The following is a 15,911-nucleotide window of genomic DNA, read 5'->3' on the forward strand; positions in this document are numbered from 1 at the left end:
CATATGTACCCCCTGAATCTAAAAGTTGAAATTATTAAGAAGGTAAATTGAAATGTATATTTTTTGTGATATGATTCCTGATGTTTGTGAGATGTGGGTTTGTGTATTCCATCCCAGGAATCTTTAAAAAATAAACGTTAACAAAAAATTTTTTTTATCACTTGAGCTCAGAAGTTCGAGACCAGCCAGGGCAACATAGCAAAACCCCATCTCTATAAAAAATTTTAAAATTAGCCAGGCGTGGTGGCATGTGCCTGTAGTCCCAGCTACTTGGGAGGCTGAGGTGGGAGGATGGCTTAGAGCTTGGGAGGCAGAGGTTGCAGTGAGCTGAGATTGTGCCACTGCACTCCAGCTTGGGCAACAGAGCGAGACATGTCTCAAAAAAAAGAAATGAAAAAAATAATTTTAAACATTTGGTTCTTAAATTACAAGTGATATTACAGGTTGCACTGCCATCACATATAGGGCATTTTTTGATCTGGGCAGAATCTTAAGGCATTAGGATGGCATAACAGTATGAGGAGCTTCACTAACCCACTTCCCAGAGACACTTGTGACAGTTACTTTAAAACAAACCATTTAAAGCCCCTGAAGTCATCCTAAAGGCAAACAGCCAGTGAGGAAACCTATTCAAGAGAATCTGTGAAAATTCTGTGGGAAATCTGAGTTTGTGGTATTTAAACCCTTACTGTTCCCTGATCCTGTACCCCACATCCTCACCCCAGTGAGGTGAACACTCCACTCTAGACTGTGTAGCCAAGGATACAAGGTTCTCTCTTTCTAGTGTAAGAGTTAGAGTTAAAGAGGAAAGAGGCTGGGCACAGTGGCTCACACCTGTAATCCTAGCACTTTGGGAGGCCGAGGCAGGCAGACTGCCTGAGCTCAGGAGATCGAGACCAGCCTGGGCAACACAGTGATACCCTGTTTCTACTAAAACACAAAAAATTAGCCAGGCATGGCAGCCTGTGCCTGTAATCCCAGCTACTCAGAAGGCTGAGACAGGAGAATCACTTGAACCCAGGAGGTGGAGCTTGCAGTGAGCTGAGATCACGCCACTGCACTCCAGCTTGGGCAACAGAGCAAGACTCCATCTTAAAAAAAAAAATAAAAAAGGAAAGAAACACCAAACACTGCTTGACAGTCAAAGACAGGTTTATTATAGAAAAGACCTGAGAGAGGATTCTGGCCGGTCAGTCAGGAGCACTTTTCCTTGCAGACTAAGAATGTACGTTGGTTTTAGGGTGAGGGAGCTTATTACAAGCTTGGAATGTTTCTGTGTGGGGGAGAAGTTTATGGCAGGGTTGGAATGTTCTAGGCGGAGGGGCGGTTATCTTGGGGGTGACATCTTTCCGGCAGGAGAGGGGTTATCCTGAGGCTAGCATTTCTCTGTGGGAGGTGTCTGGAATGTTTTTGGTTGGAGATGTTATTTGTGGTTTGTGATCATGCTGACCTTAGCCATTAGGCTGATGCCCTTTGGATTTAGGCAGTTTTTGATTAAGGTGAATTTTAAAATGAGGCACTTATCCACAATGGTGATGCTTCTGCTCTGTCAATCCAGACCTCATAGTTATAAAAAGGACGAGGGGCGGCATGTTCTTTCTGGCTACTTCCTGCTGACGAGGGGACGGAGAGTTCTCTGGTATCGGGTTGGTAGGAGCAGCGCCGTCTGTAGATATTTTTGGGTAGTTGTCTGTGAAATGGCCATGATCCTGTCAGTTTAAGAAATCTCTGGAAAAGGTTAATTAGGCAGGGTAAGAACATTAGTCCCATAATTAGGTATATTATTAGGAGAGGGCCCAGGAATGGGATGACCCATGCTATCTATGATTTTGTTCCCAAACCAAGAATCTGTTTGTTTGTTTGTTTTGGTACTCCTTAGCTTTTTAGCTTGTTTTTTTTAATAGCGCTTTTTACTAGGTCTGATTGGCTGATATAGAAACAACATTCCTTACCTAATAAGAGGCAGAGGTGCTGGTTTGGAAAGGCCCATGTGTTATTTTCTGTTAGTAACCATTATTCCCGCTATGAGGATAATCATTAGGCAAAATGCTATGGTAATTGAGATTCTGTGTCTGATATTTTACCCTGAGGGTGCTACAGTATATAGTCCTACTGCAAATAGTAGAGTGAGTAAAGCAATTCCCACAAGGGTGGCGCAGTAAATAATTTCCATTAAAAAGTTTTAATATTTGGCTTAAAAGGAGAGGTAGGAACGATAAAAGTATTTGATGAGGTAGGGGTGAGACTGAATAGGATGAGTAATTCTCTCTTGGTTACTTATTTTAGCTTAAGGTTTCCTATTTATTTCCTCCGGTGAGAGTCGGGGGCTTAGAGGCAGCGCCTGCTGAAACATCAAGTTTTCAGTTTATAGGGCTTTCAGAAAGCACAGCTATTTTGGAAACTTGTAGCCAGAAAAATTAGAATTTAATTTAAACAGAAAATAGTAAGAATTGAAAAACATTAGGCAACACCAGAATTTAACAACATGTGTGCTATCGTTTTTGAAACATAATTTTCTCAAGTTTACCATTTTCATTAAAAGACAAATCATACCAGTAGGACTGATTTTCTTTATTATACTTGGCTTAGTTATTTGCATACAGTGGAGCAAGAATAATTATTTGTTACTTAGGTCCTTTAAATTGGCTTTGATGGAACTTTGTTTTGTAGAAGGAATGTGAGATAAGACCTTTTTAAAGGCAAGGCCAGCCATGGATTTGTACCATTGAATACCTATGAGTTGGGAGAATTCTTCTTTTCTTGAGGTTCTAAGATAACTGGGGACTCCTGGCCTGTCAGAAAGTGACATTCTTTACTTACCACAGATCGGAAACCCTGTACAGGGACTGTACACGAAATCTGAGGCCAGCTTTCCAAGGGCTTTATTGGCTCCATAAGTCAAATTTGATTCCTTAATGGAAGGCACACCATTCCAGTTAAAGCCTTGGTAAAATAACCAGTTTTCCCAATTGTGTCCTGTTACAAAAGAAAACAGATTCTTGTTGCACTTATGCAAATAACTATATTACCCTAACTTAAGAATACATACAGATAGTTTCCAAATTCTGGAGAAAATCAGGTAGAGAGAAACAAGAATGCTCCAAATTTTGTTCATGGAAGCATACTAAATTGTTAAAAGCTGTCAATAACTCAAAAGAAAAGATTCTTGGACTTTGAAAAGCAAAACAAAGGATTAGCAATATTTTAAGCAATACGTTAAAAAGATCACTCCAGGCTGGGCGTGGTGGGTCCCATCTGTAATCCCAGCACTTTGGGAGGCCAAGGTGGGTGGATTACCTGAGGTCAGGAGTAGAGTTAAAGACCAGCTGGGTAACATGGTGAAACCACGTCTCTACTGAAAATACAAAAATTAGCCGGGTGTGGTGGCGAACGCCTGTAATCCCAGCTACTTGAGAGGCTGACACAGGAGAACTGCTTGAATGTAGGAGGAGGCTGCAGTGAGCTGAGCTCATGCCACTGCATTCCAGCCTGGGCTACAGAGCAAGACTCTGTCTTAAAAACAAACAAACAAAAAAGATCACTCCAGTCTCCTACAGTTTAGTTCATGCAGTTAATTCCTATCCTGATTCATATTAACATTTTAGCTTTTTAAGAGTTCTGAACGTTTTTCCTCTATTGTGATATCACAATTTTCAGAAACTTGCATTCAAGGGCACCTGTTAGACCTTTATAGCTGATTATAAAACCACCTTTTTAAAGAGGACCAAAACAAGACAACAATTGTTTATGGATGACAAAAAGTTTTAGGATAGGCCGGGCGTAGTGGCTCATGCCTGTAATCCCAGCAGTTTGGGAGGCCAAGGCGGGCGGATCACCTTGAGGTCAGGAGTTTCAGACCAGCCTCACCAACATGGTGAAACTTCGTCTCTACTAAAAATACAAAAATTAGCCAGGTGTGGTGGTGTGCACCTGTAATCCCAGCTATGCTGGAGGCTGAGGCAAGAGAATCGCTTGAACCCAGGAGGCAGAGGTTGCAGTGAGCCGAGATCGTGCCATTGCACTCCAGCCTGGGCAACAAAAGTGAAAATCCGTCTCAGAAAAAAAGTTTTAGAATACCCATAGTTAAAGACGCAATTGACGAGGATATCTGTTACCTTTGTGGCACACAATAATTTTAACATAACAATTATAATTATTACTTATAAGGTACACTTATAAGGTATTACTTATAAGGTATATGTCAGAATTATAGGAGTCTCCCATAACTTTGGAACACATACCAATAACATACTTATAAAAATATAGCCCAAAGAAAGCCAAACACCATTTTGTATTTGACCATGCTTCCTGTATGATTTTATACCAAATATGCCAAATTTTACCGTTATATTAGTGTGCTATGAATATTAAACTCCATTTTTAATAAAACCTTGTAGACACATTTACTCAATTTCAATGTTTGACCATAAGGTAAGATTTTTATAGACCCTTTTTAACCCTTTATAATTTTTGTTAAAGAGCAGGTTAGTGCTTAAGAGAAACCCGTTGTGCTTTTATTTTAATGCTCAATTTACAGAAAAACTAGATGCTACCCCTTCAACTTTAGCCAATATGTTTACACAGAATTTCCTTTACAATTAACCTGCCAAAACTTGCTTAAACCTTCAAAACAATTGTTTAACTTTTTAATGTAGGTAAAAATCCATTCTCATGCCTCCTTATAATCTTTTTACCAAAAGTGTATTTTACTTTCCTTACACACTTTCCACATAATTAACTTTCAGTAAAGTTTACTTTTGTTGAAAACCTTGGTAAGTTTGGGATTTTAATTATGTACTAGGTGTAGAGCCTAGGACCTAGACTTCTGTGCAGATAAGGTCTGGCTTAGTCCAGCATTTAATTCCGTGTGTCCTAGGTTTTACCTAGCTGCAAAGCAGGCAAGTTGTACAGGTAAGAGTTATAGGGGCATTTTATAAAGCAGTCAGGAGGCCTAATCACTTTTAAATTGTACATTTCTTGCATAAATTCCATTTATAAAATTTTTCATGCCTTTCACAGTCTGACATGCCTCAACTTTCTGACTTGTTGTAAACATCTCTCTCTTTAAACAACCAGTTAATTTACTTTAGTACAAAAATTTACCATATAAAATTTTTAAATATAAATTATCTTTTAATATAAAAGATAACAGTCCTTTCCCAAAACAAACTTCCTTCACGCCTGTGGACTAGACTGCCTAAGTCCATAAGATTAGAAGTTAGGATATTAAATGGCTTAGGATGTAGCTATTTTCATTAAGCCAATATTAATGTTTCACTTATTAAAAAATTATACAAAGATTATTTTGTTTGGGCTGAGTCATAGTTTTGTTTTGATACCTTATAGTATTTGGCAGAGATAAGAATGAAATTGCTTGATTAATAAATGCAAACAAAAACATATGCTGGTAACTCTTAAGACAGTTCTAACTTTACTGTACCAGTAAGTTTTAAAGATTAAAGTCATGTGAACTGAAAGATCCCACAGCTTTTACTTTTCCCTTAAAAATATTTGATTTAAGCACTTTTTTTTTTTTTTGCCAATTATAATTAGAGTTCTTTTAATAGACATTGCACACATAACACGTATATAACCACACAGACAACCAGAAGAAGATTCAGTAGTTACAATATTTTTTTTCTCCTAATTTCCCAATTGGCTTATTGGCCTTTGGGTGGTGCGCTTTAAGAACAGGGCTAGGAAAACAGTTTCCAGGGCCTAATAAAGAAGTAGAGCTGGAAGACAAAGATTTTGAGAGGTACTTATTCCCCTTTAATTCCAGGGGTTCCATAAGGAAAACAGATTTTTCCCAAAATGGGATTTGTGGTGCCTTTTCTGTTTTCCCAAGGGGTCCCAGGCCACCAGAAACCGTTTTAGGATCTTTTATACATGCACCAAGAGTGGCAAGACAGAGTGGAAAAAAGTAATTCAGTTAACTGGGAAAAAAACCTTTTCCAGGAAAACAAGATCTATGAAGAGAAGCCTTTTGAATATACTCATAGCTTGGAGGAGGGAAAGACCTGGAGAGGGTTTTCATTAGGAAGAAAGATTTTTTTTTTTTTGAGACATTGTCTTGCTCTGTCACCCAGGCTGGAGTGTAGTGGCGTGATCTCTGCTCACTGCAAGCTGCGCCTCCCAGGTTCACGCCATTCTTCTGCCTCAGCCTCCCAAGTACTGGGACTACAGGTGCCCGCCAGCACGCCCGGCTAATTTTTGTATTTTTAGTAGAGATGGGGTTTCACCGTGTTAGCCAGGATGGTCTCGATCTCCTGACATCATGATCAGCCCGCCTCGGCCTCCCAAAGTGCTGGGATTATAGACGTGAGCCACCACGCCCAGCCAGGAAGAAAGATTTTATGAGAGGTGCAAACTTGACACAGGGAGCATTGGGATTTAAAGTAGAAGCAGAAAGCCTGAATATAGAGAACCTCTTGCCATTTGCTGTTCTTGGTTATAAAGTTGTTAAGGTTCCTGAGAATTTGCAAGCTAAAGGTGCCATTTTTGGGCCATCAGCTGTCATTATCTAATGTGTATTGGGGCCAAGCCATGTTACGATAAAAGACTACATGCTTAAGCCAAGTTTGGCGAGGTTGTGAAGGAGACAGCACAGTGGAGAGGGTGTGGGAATGTGGGATTGTTTGGCACCCATGTGGACTGGCAAGAAGAAGCCGAGGGTGTCTGTTTTTGTTCTAGGCATCCCCAGACAAAAGACAGAGACCTGGAGTTCTCTTTCTAAAGAGGATGGTCAAGCTGAGAAGAAATTGGGCATCCCCAAGACTTCCTCTAGCTTAGTCCCACTGGTCCTCTGAGGACCGAGATGGCAGACCTGACTTTTTCCGGATACCGTGAGAAAGCCAGGGGAGGGCAGATCTTACCAGTAAGCTGGATTAGTGTCTGATGTTAATGTTCCAGTTGGCCTCTTGGACTGCAGCTGCACAAGGGAGAGAGAGAAAAGGGAGGATTAGAGAAAAGTGAACTGAATAAAAAGACAGAGTGGTGGCCAGAGACCTTCAGGATCCAGGAATTAACTCAGGACGAGCTGCCGTTGCCCACTGCTTCCTGGGTTGCAGGAGAGCCTCTGCCCCCAGCACCCATCCTGGGTTTCGGCACCAAATGTAAGAGTTAGAGGAAAGAAACACAAAATGCGGCTTGACAGTCAAAGACAGGTTTATTTTAGAAAAAACCTGAGAGGGGCTTCTGGCTGATTTCTGTCAGAAGTGCTTTCTCTTACAGACTAAGAGTGTATATTGGTTTTCGGGTGAGGGGGCTTATTACAAGCTTGGAATGTTTCTGTGTAGGGGAGAAGTCTATGGGGGGGTTGGAATGTCTCTGGGCAGAGGTGGATTATCTTGGGGCTAGCATGTCTCTGGTCTGGGAGGAGTTTGGAATGTTTCTGGTTGGAGATGTTATTTGTGGTTTATGATCATGCTGACTTAGCCATTAGGCTGATGCCCTTTGGATTTAGGCAGATTTTAAAATGAGATGCTTGTCCATGATGGTGATGCTTCTACTCGGTCACCCAGCCTCTAGTCAAAAGGCTTTTTTCCAGGAAGGGCAGAACTTCAACTTTTCTCATCTTACCTCCACCTACCCATTACTGAGGTTATGTCCTGTGTGGGTATGTTTGAAAAGTGGGGACATGGTTTGTGAGTATGGTGCACTCAGACTACTAGGACACTGATCAACTTTGCCTCAGCTCGTAGAGGTGGTGGATCCATGCCAGGACACAGGCCAAGAGGACATCAGGCTGCTGTCCCTCCCGGCCACTGAACACTCAGTTCCTAAAGAGAGAGGATTACTCAGAAAGCAGCTTGCCAACGCTCCTACCCAAGCTTCAGAGCCCTGTCAGATTTTGCCTTGAGGTGGAAGAGAAGCAAGCTGTGAAACACACAGCTCCTAACCTCTTGCCTAAGAATTAACTTCAATTGCAACAGATCATGAGACATTCAAGTCAAAGGGCACTCCATCCTTGATGCAGTGGAAATGGGGAAATGGAGGTGAAAGACAATTCACAGGAGATTCGTGGATTTAATGAAGATACTGCCTGCACTGTAGGCCAGCTAATTTGTGGACAAAACCAGGAAAAAAACACCGTTAGGAGGAGTCCATTAAGCATCTAAACAAACAACTATTAAACGCTGATCTCAGATAGTATTGTTAGAAAGGAGAGAAAACATATTTGGATTTACAGGGCAAATTTGTCCCTGGACTTTTTTGAGAACAATAGAGCCATCTGAAGGGGTGGGTTGCCCCTCCACACCTGTGGGTGTTTCTCGTTAGGTGGAATGAGAGACTTGAAAAAGACACAAAGTATAGAGAAAGAAATAGGGGGACCCAGGGAACCAGAGTTCAGCATATGGAGGATCCCGCCAGCCTCTGAGTTCCCTTAGTATTTATTGATCATTTGTGGGTGTTTCTCCGAGAGGGGGATGTGTCAGGGTCACAAGACAATAGGAGGATCCCGCCAGCCTCTGAGTTCCCTTAGTATTTATTGATCATTTGTGGGTGTTTCTCCGAGAGGGGGATGTGTCAGGGTCACAAGACAATAGTGGGGAGAGGGTCAGCAGACAAACACGTGAACAAAGGTCTTTGCATCATAGACAAGGTAAAGGATTAAGTGCTGTGCTTTTAGATATGCATACACATAAACATCTCAATGCTTTACACAAAGCAGTATTGCTGCCCACTTGTCCCACCTCCAGCCTTAAGGCGGTTTTTCCCTATCTCAGTAGATGGAACGTACAATCGGGTTTTATACCGAGACATTCCATTGCCCAGGGACAGGCAGGAGACAGATGCCTTCCTCTTGTCTCAACTGCAAGAGGCATTCCTTCCTCTTATACTAATCCTCAGCACAGACCCTTTACGGGTGTCGGGCTGGGGGACGGTCAGGTCTTTCCCTTCCCACGAGGCCATATTTCAGACTATCACATGGGGAGAAACCTTGGACAATACCTGGCTTTCCTAGGCAGAGGTCCCTGCGGCCTTCCGCAGTGTTTGTGTCCGTGGGTACTTGAGATTAGGGAGTGGTGATGACTCTTAAGGAGCATGCTGCCTTCAAGCATCTGTTTAACAAAGCACATCTTGCACCGCCCTTAATCCATTTAACCCTGAGTTGACACAGCACATGTTCCAGAGAGCAGGGGGTTGGGGGTGAGGTCACAGATTAACAGAATCTCAAGGCAGAAGAATTTTTCTTAGTACAGAACAAAATGGAGTCTCCTATGTCTACTTCTTTCTACACAGACACTAACAATCTGATCTCTCTTGCTTTTCCCCACACCATCAGCCAGCAATCGGTGCAGTTTAACATCTGAGGGCTGTCCAAGAGAGGAAGAGATTCCCACAGTACCATTGTCATGCCAGGATGACTGCAGGCAGAAACAAAGCTGAGCCACTTCCCCTCCCCTCAAGAGCAATATCAGAGACTTAAAGTTATGAAGAAGAAATTGACAGAGCAAGAGCATCGCCATCGTGGACAAGCACCTCATTTTAAAATTCACCTTAATCAAAAACTCTAAATCCAAAGGGCATCAGCCTAATGGCTAAGGTCAGCATGACCATAAACCACAAATAATCTCGCTGACCAAAAACATTCCAGACTCCTCCCTGACCAGAGACATGCACCAAGATAACCCCCACTCTGGCTGGGAAGATGCCAGCCCTGAGAAACCCCGCTCCGGCCAGAAAGATGTCTGCCCCAAAATAACCTCCCCTCCGCCCAGAGACATTCCAAGCTTGTAATAAGCCCCCTCACCCTAAAACCAATATATACTCTTAGCCTGTAAGAAAAAGTGCTCCTGACCAAAATAGGCCAGAAGCCCTTCAGATTGTTTCTAAAATAAACCTGTCTTTAACCATCAAGCTGTGTTTCTTTCCTCTTTAACTCTTACAGAAATAGACTTCACCAAAATAGTCCAATCGGTCTCTAAACAAAACAAAGCAAATAACAATAACAAGGCCCGGAGAAATTGAACATACTTGAGAAGGTTCAGTATGTTATCAAAAATGTCCAATTTGCAACAAGTACAACCCATACATCCAAAAAAAAAAAAAAAAAACCTGACAATAGAAACTGCCTGTGAGAACAGATAGCAGATTTAATCGAAAAATACTTCAAAGTGTACATTATAAATATGTTCAAAGAACCAAAGAAGAGCATGACTTAAACACATTGAGATTTGGAATCTAGCTGAAGGTTTCTCCACACCAACTACCCTACTTTCACAATCTTTCTAATGTAATGACTTCTGTAAAAAATGACAAGCCTGGCTGGGGGCAGTGGCTCACACCTGTAATCCCAGCACTTTGGGAGACCGAGGCAGGTGGATCATGAGGTCAGCAGTTCGAGACCAGCCTGACCAACATGATAAAACCCTGTCTCTACTAAAAATACAAAAATTAGCCGGGCATGGTGGCGGGCACCTGTAATCCCAGCTACGCAGGAGGCTGAGGCAGGAGAATCGCTTGAACCCAAGAGGTGGAGGTTGCAGTGAGCTGAGATCGCGCTGCTGCACTCCAGCCTGGGGGACAGAGCGAGACTCTGTCTTAAAAAAAAAAAAAAAAAGACAAGCCCATTATTAGTGGTTCATTAATAGGTTTTGAACGTACATTGCTACCAGTATCACAGAAAGTACAGGTTTTCTGCCATGTATGAATTGTTTGAAAGTAAATGCACTGATTACTCTGCAACAAGGCTCCCCCATAGCTATTATAAAAATAATAACATCCATGTATGAAGTTTCTTAGTTCTGTTTCCCTGTGAAGTATTTTATAAATACTTCAACATCTATGTTACAGTAAGTATCTTATTTTTGTTGAAAATTTTGTTTTAAAAATTGATAACATGCAAAGATCCCCTCAAGGGACATTTTTTTTCCTCTTGTGAGGGCAAATCACCTTAGATTTCTCCCCAGCTTTTTCTATTGATCTTTAATGTTCTGGTTTTGCCATTTGTTTCCTAAAATGTAGACCGAGAAAAATCATTATCAGTTAGAAAGCATGGAAAAATTACTGGATTGTAGGTTCACTGTGCACTGCAGCCATGCTTGATCAATTCATCAAAATACCTCCTTTCCACATTCCAAATTTTGGAACAGCACTGATGGCCAAAAAGCACTTGTTCTCTAACTGACTAAAGGAAAAAAATAGTATCCTCACCTATAGAAGCCAGGTGCTGATGGCTTCCCTCATCACATCTCTACAGATTCTTCACGGAAAAATCCAGCAAAGCCTACTCCTTCTGGATGAAGTTCAGAGTCACATCTTCAAAGACCACCAAGCCGTGACATATCCCAGATATGTGTAGAGGACAGGTGAGACGGACAGCACGGGGGATCTAGACTCAATTTATGAGAGTTCACACTGAAGCGGTGTCATTGTCTCAGAGCCATGGAAAACTAGGACATGCACAAACAGAGGTTCTGAGCAGAAGTTTAATAGGCGAAAGAAAGACATGAGCTCTCTCTGCTGCAGAGAGAAGTGTCTCAGAGAAGTGGGTTGCTGTTCCCACAGTGAAATGCAGTTTTATAGATGAGCTTGAGGAGGCAGTGTCTGATTTACACAGGGTACAAAAGATTGGTTGGGGCCAGGCGTGGTGGCTCATGCCTGTAATCCCAACACTTTGGGAGGCAGAGGCGGGCGGATCACAAGGTCAGGAGACATCCTGGCTAACAGGGTGAAACCCCATCTCTACTAAAAATACAAAAAATTAGCCGGGCGTGGTGGCAGGCGCCTGTAGTCCCAGCTACTCGGGAGGCTGAGGCAGGAGAATGGCGTGAATCTGGGAGGCGGAGCTTGCAGTGAGCCGAGATAGCGCCACTGCAGTCCGACCTGGGCGAAAGAGCGAGACTCCGTCTCGTCTCAAACAAAACAAAACAAAACAAAACAAAACAACCGACACCAGTTCACTACAATCTTTCTATAAAATACAAGAGTAAACACTTCCTAATACATGCTAGGAGGCCAACAGAATCCCACTGCCAAAACTAGATAGATACATTAAGATACATTACAAAGGTAGAAAACTATAGACCAGTAACTCTCATGATCATAGATCCTAAAAGTTCTCAACAAATATTCACAAATTGAATCTAAAAATGTATAAAAAGAATTATACACCACAGTCAAGTGGGAATCATTACAGGTGTACAAGGCTGATTCAAAATTCCGAAATTGCCGGGTGCGGTGGCTCATGCCTGTAATCCCAGCACTTTGAGAGGCTGAAAAGATTGCTTGAGCCCAGCAGGCAGAGGTTGTCCTCTGGGAGTGAACCAGAGGCTGATATTCACTAGATCCTCCAAGATACCTGGCAACTGTGAGCATCCTGGGTCAACCCCAGGAAGTTCTAAAACCCAGGAACAGGGACAGATCACCCTGTAAAATTTCCAAAAGGGAACCTCAATCCAAAGACATTCTGGTAAGGTGTCTGTGCCTAGAGAAGATAAAAGGAGGAGAGGCACAAAGATTTTTTGCACCAGAGTTCCATGCACTTACTCTGTCTTCCTCATGTGAAATGTTCACAAACAGAAAAATATTTTTAAAAGAGCTATCGCTCTGTGAAAAAAAGATAAAGTACTGCATCTGTTTGAAATGTACAATAAAGGACAAATAGTTGATAATATTTTGAATTGATGAAGCAAAGTTGGCACTTGGGAATGTGGGGAAGGAACTGGAAATTTAGGAATTCATACAAACCCTAGAAGGGTTAAGTTCGGCAAACAGAACTGTGGATTTGAGACCTGCGTCCCACACTTTTGGAAAATGCAAGGGCAAACAAATACACGAGAAAATCGGTACCCCTGGGGAGTGTTAAATAAGAGGCAATCAGACTGGAATGGCTATAGTGCCCTGAGTTGCTTCCCAAGGACACCAAAATCGAACACAAATGTAGCTTGTAAATTACCAATTTAGAGGAAAATGAAATTTAGCCTCCGACTACATAACCAGAACATTTCCACCTGGATAGACCTGTCAGAAATAGGAAGAACTGAAAGAAATTTGTTAAAAAGTGGCCTAAGATGGCTGCAGGTTGGACATACAGGTAATAGAAACCAGGCCCATGAAATAAAACTGAACTCAGCCTGCAAGTTAAATATTTCACTGACCTGTACTGATGACAACCTTGCCTATCAGATGAAGCGAAGGTAGGACAGATTCAATCATCCCTGTCTAAACCCTACGATGCCTGTGTACTGGTTAACCTTTCATATACTTTCACCACATACTTGCTTTATCTTATAAGGTCACTGCCCACCTCTCCCATTTTCTGTGTAACACAAGGTATAACACTTCACGTAGCCCACTCCAGGACACATTGTTTGTGCTGGGTCTGCATTCCCAGGCTATTGTCCTTAAACTTGACTTAGAATAAAACGCCTGTTTTTTTAACCTTTGGTTGACAGACCAAATAAGGCGACTTATAACCAAAGATTTAACTTGGCTTGCTTCCTCATACACCTTATAAAAGCCTTTCCTTCAAGCCCCCCTGACGGGACCCCAAACAACAAGCCATGGTTGGGTTATTCATGAATTGCTCTTGGCTAAATAGTTAAATATTTAACAGTGCTGCATTTTAATTTTTACAGGTGAAAGGCAGGATTGGGAACCCCACAGACCGCAGCTCCTCCCAGGAGAACCGCACACATGAGTCTGGATCCTCGCCATGATCCTCCCGTGGCCCCCACACAATCTGGGGAGACGCGGGGCCGCGGGCACTGCGCTGCCGAGAGGGCTCTGGACTGGGGCTGCACTTGCTGCGCAGGGACGGCTCAGGATGCCCGGGTTCCCGGCTGCTGGCCCAGCCCCACCCTGTGGCCGAGGGGACCCAGGGACGAGCTGCGCCAGGGAGACTCGGGTCCGCAGACCCCGGAATCGCTGCTGACAGGCCCGGGTCCCACCACAGCAGGTCCCAACCAGCCCCTCCTCCCACCCGGCCTTGCACACTCACCATTTCCCGGCTCCCAGGTGTCCCGGGTCCTCCCTTGGCTCCGGGGATCAGTGCTGGTCACCACCGGACAGAAGCTGTGGTGGAGCCACCTCGGCCTCTGGAAGGCTGATTTCAGTGGGTTAGGGGAACAAGGCTGATTTCAGTGGGTTAGGGGAACAAGAGCCCCTTAGACTTGCGGAGCTTGGCCCCACCCTCCTGGCGGAGCGCCTGATTGGATGATTTACACGACCCCGCCCAGTACCCCTAGGATAGGAATCAAGCCCCACCCCCTAGGACCGGGTTTCAGGAGAAGCCACGGAAAACTCGGAAGTGTGGAGCAGGACTGACAGGTTCTAGCAACAGCCCTCCCACCCCCACGCCCAGGCCAGGCTTCCTTCTGGAGCTTGGACGTGACCCCACACTGGGGACATTTGCATTTAAGAAAAACTTGGCTCCAGGCTTTCCACAGTGGGCACTGGCATCTTCCCATACTCACTGGGCCCTGTTTCTTCCTCCTGGACGGGAGTTCACAAGTGTGAGCAGGCAGTTCCACACTCCGTGTCCAATTGAGCCAGTACCTTTGCTGGAAGCTACTGGGCTGGAACAGGAGGGAGGGCCCAGATGTCTTCCAGGGATCAGGAATTTGGGATAAGCGGCTGGTGGTATGGCCAAGGCTTCCTCATACCTTATCTCAGTCTACCCATTTTCAGGGAAGAAAATGAAATATGCCAACAAGGGAACAAAAATTAAGTGCATGGAAAAAAGTTATACTACAGCAATATTCTGTAAAGAAATCAAAAGGAGCCGGGCGCGATGGCTCACGCCTATAATCCCAGCACTTTGGAAGGCCAAGGTAGGAGGATCACCTGAGGTCAGGAGTTTGAGACCACTCTGGCCACCATGGTGAAACCCCATTCTCTACTAAAAATACAAAAACTAGGCCAGGCGCGGTAGCTCACGCCTGTAATCCTAGCACTTTGGGAGGCCAAGGTGGGCGGACCACAAGGTCAAGAGATCAAGACCATCCTGGCCAACATGGTGAAACCCTGTCTCTACTAAAAATACCAAAAAAATTAGCTGAGCATGGTGGCACGTGCCTGTAGTCAGAGCTACTTGGGAGGTTGAGGCAGTAGAATTGCCTGAACCCGGGAGACAGAGGTTGCAGTGAGCCAAGATCACACCACTGCACTCCAGCCTGGCAACAGAGAGAGACTGTCTCAAAAAAAAAAAAAATAGCTGGGCATGGTGACACGTGCCTGTAATCCCAGCTACTCAGGAGGTCGAGGCAGGAGAATCACTTGAACTCGGGAGGCGGAGGTTGCAGTGAGCCGAGATCGTGCCACTGCACTCCAGCCTGGGCAGCAGAGTGAGACTTCATCTCAAAAAATGGGAAGAACAGCAAACATTTTAACTAGCTCAGATAAGCATCCTCCTTCACAAGGAAAAGCCGCATTCAGAAAATGAATCACGTTCCCAACCTTAAGAGCCAGGTTCTGACTGCTGTAATGCAGCCCCAGAGGGGATCAGTCTGTGAGTTCCTGTCCCCTCAGTGTGGAAATGCTCCCTCCTTCAGGACCTTAATTTTCACCAGCAGGAAACTCTCACCTGGAATCAGCTTAAGGTTCTGATCTAAATAAACTGTCAAAATCATAAACCCATTCTCCAGAAGACAACCCAAACAAGTCTTTCTCTAAACCTGAACTAAATAGATTTTTTTAGAGGGAGTCTAGCTCTGTTGCCCAGGCTGGAGTGCAGTGGCGTGATCTCGGCTCACTGCAGCCCCCACCTCCTGGGTTCAAGCAGTTCTCCTGCCTCAGCCTCCCCGAGCAGCTGTGACTATAGGTGCGCACCACCATGCCCAGCTAATTTTTGTATTTTTAGTAGAGACGGGGTTTCACCATGTTGACCAGGCTTGTCTTGAACTCCTGACCTCAGGTGGTCTGCCCGCCTTGGCCTCCCAAAGTGCTGGGATTACAGGAGTGAG

At 43.9% G+C, this 15,911-nt stretch overlaps 1 protein-coding gene and 1 long non-coding RNA gene across 8 annotated transcripts in view; one reads left to right on the top strand and one right to left on the bottom strand.

The window, feature by feature from the left end:
• The window catches only part of ZNF136 (zinc finger protein 136), a 72,102-nt gene extending 62,238 nt beyond the window's left edge, over positions 1 to 9,864 (top strand). For all 4 annotated transcript variants that reach the window (XR_004667792.3, XR_008622087.2, XR_008622088.2 and 1 more), the window contains one exon: positions 9,290 to 9,864. The gene's annotated coding sequence lies outside the window, so the exon portion shown is untranslated. The remainder of the gene's footprint in view (positions 1 to 9,289) is intronic.
• LOC134729605 (uncharacterized) lies at positions 1,135 to 15,247 on the bottom strand. 4 transcript variants are annotated; one of them, XR_010110841.1, is made up of 5 exons: positions 13,949 to 15,247; positions 11,161 to 11,338; positions 6,876 to 6,931; positions 2,821 to 2,976; positions 1,135 to 1,690 (listed from the first exon to the last, which is right to left on the bottom strand). It is a non-coding gene; the product is annotated as an uncharacterized LOC134729605 (long non-coding RNA). The 4 variants fall into 4 exon arrangements; XR_010110839.1 differs by having other exon boundaries at positions 1,135 to 1,728; XR_010110840.1 differs by having other exon boundaries at positions 1,135 to 1,728; positions 11,161 to 11,399.
• Positions 15,248 to 15,911: the final 664 nt, after the last annotated feature.

This window comes from Pan paniscus, chromosome 20 (assembly GCF_029289425.2).
Source record: "Pan paniscus chromosome 20, NHGRI_mPanPan1-v2.0_pri, whole genome shotgun sequence".
Classification (NCBI taxonomy): Eukaryota; Metazoa; Chordata; class Mammalia; order Primates; family Hominidae; genus Pan; species Pan paniscus.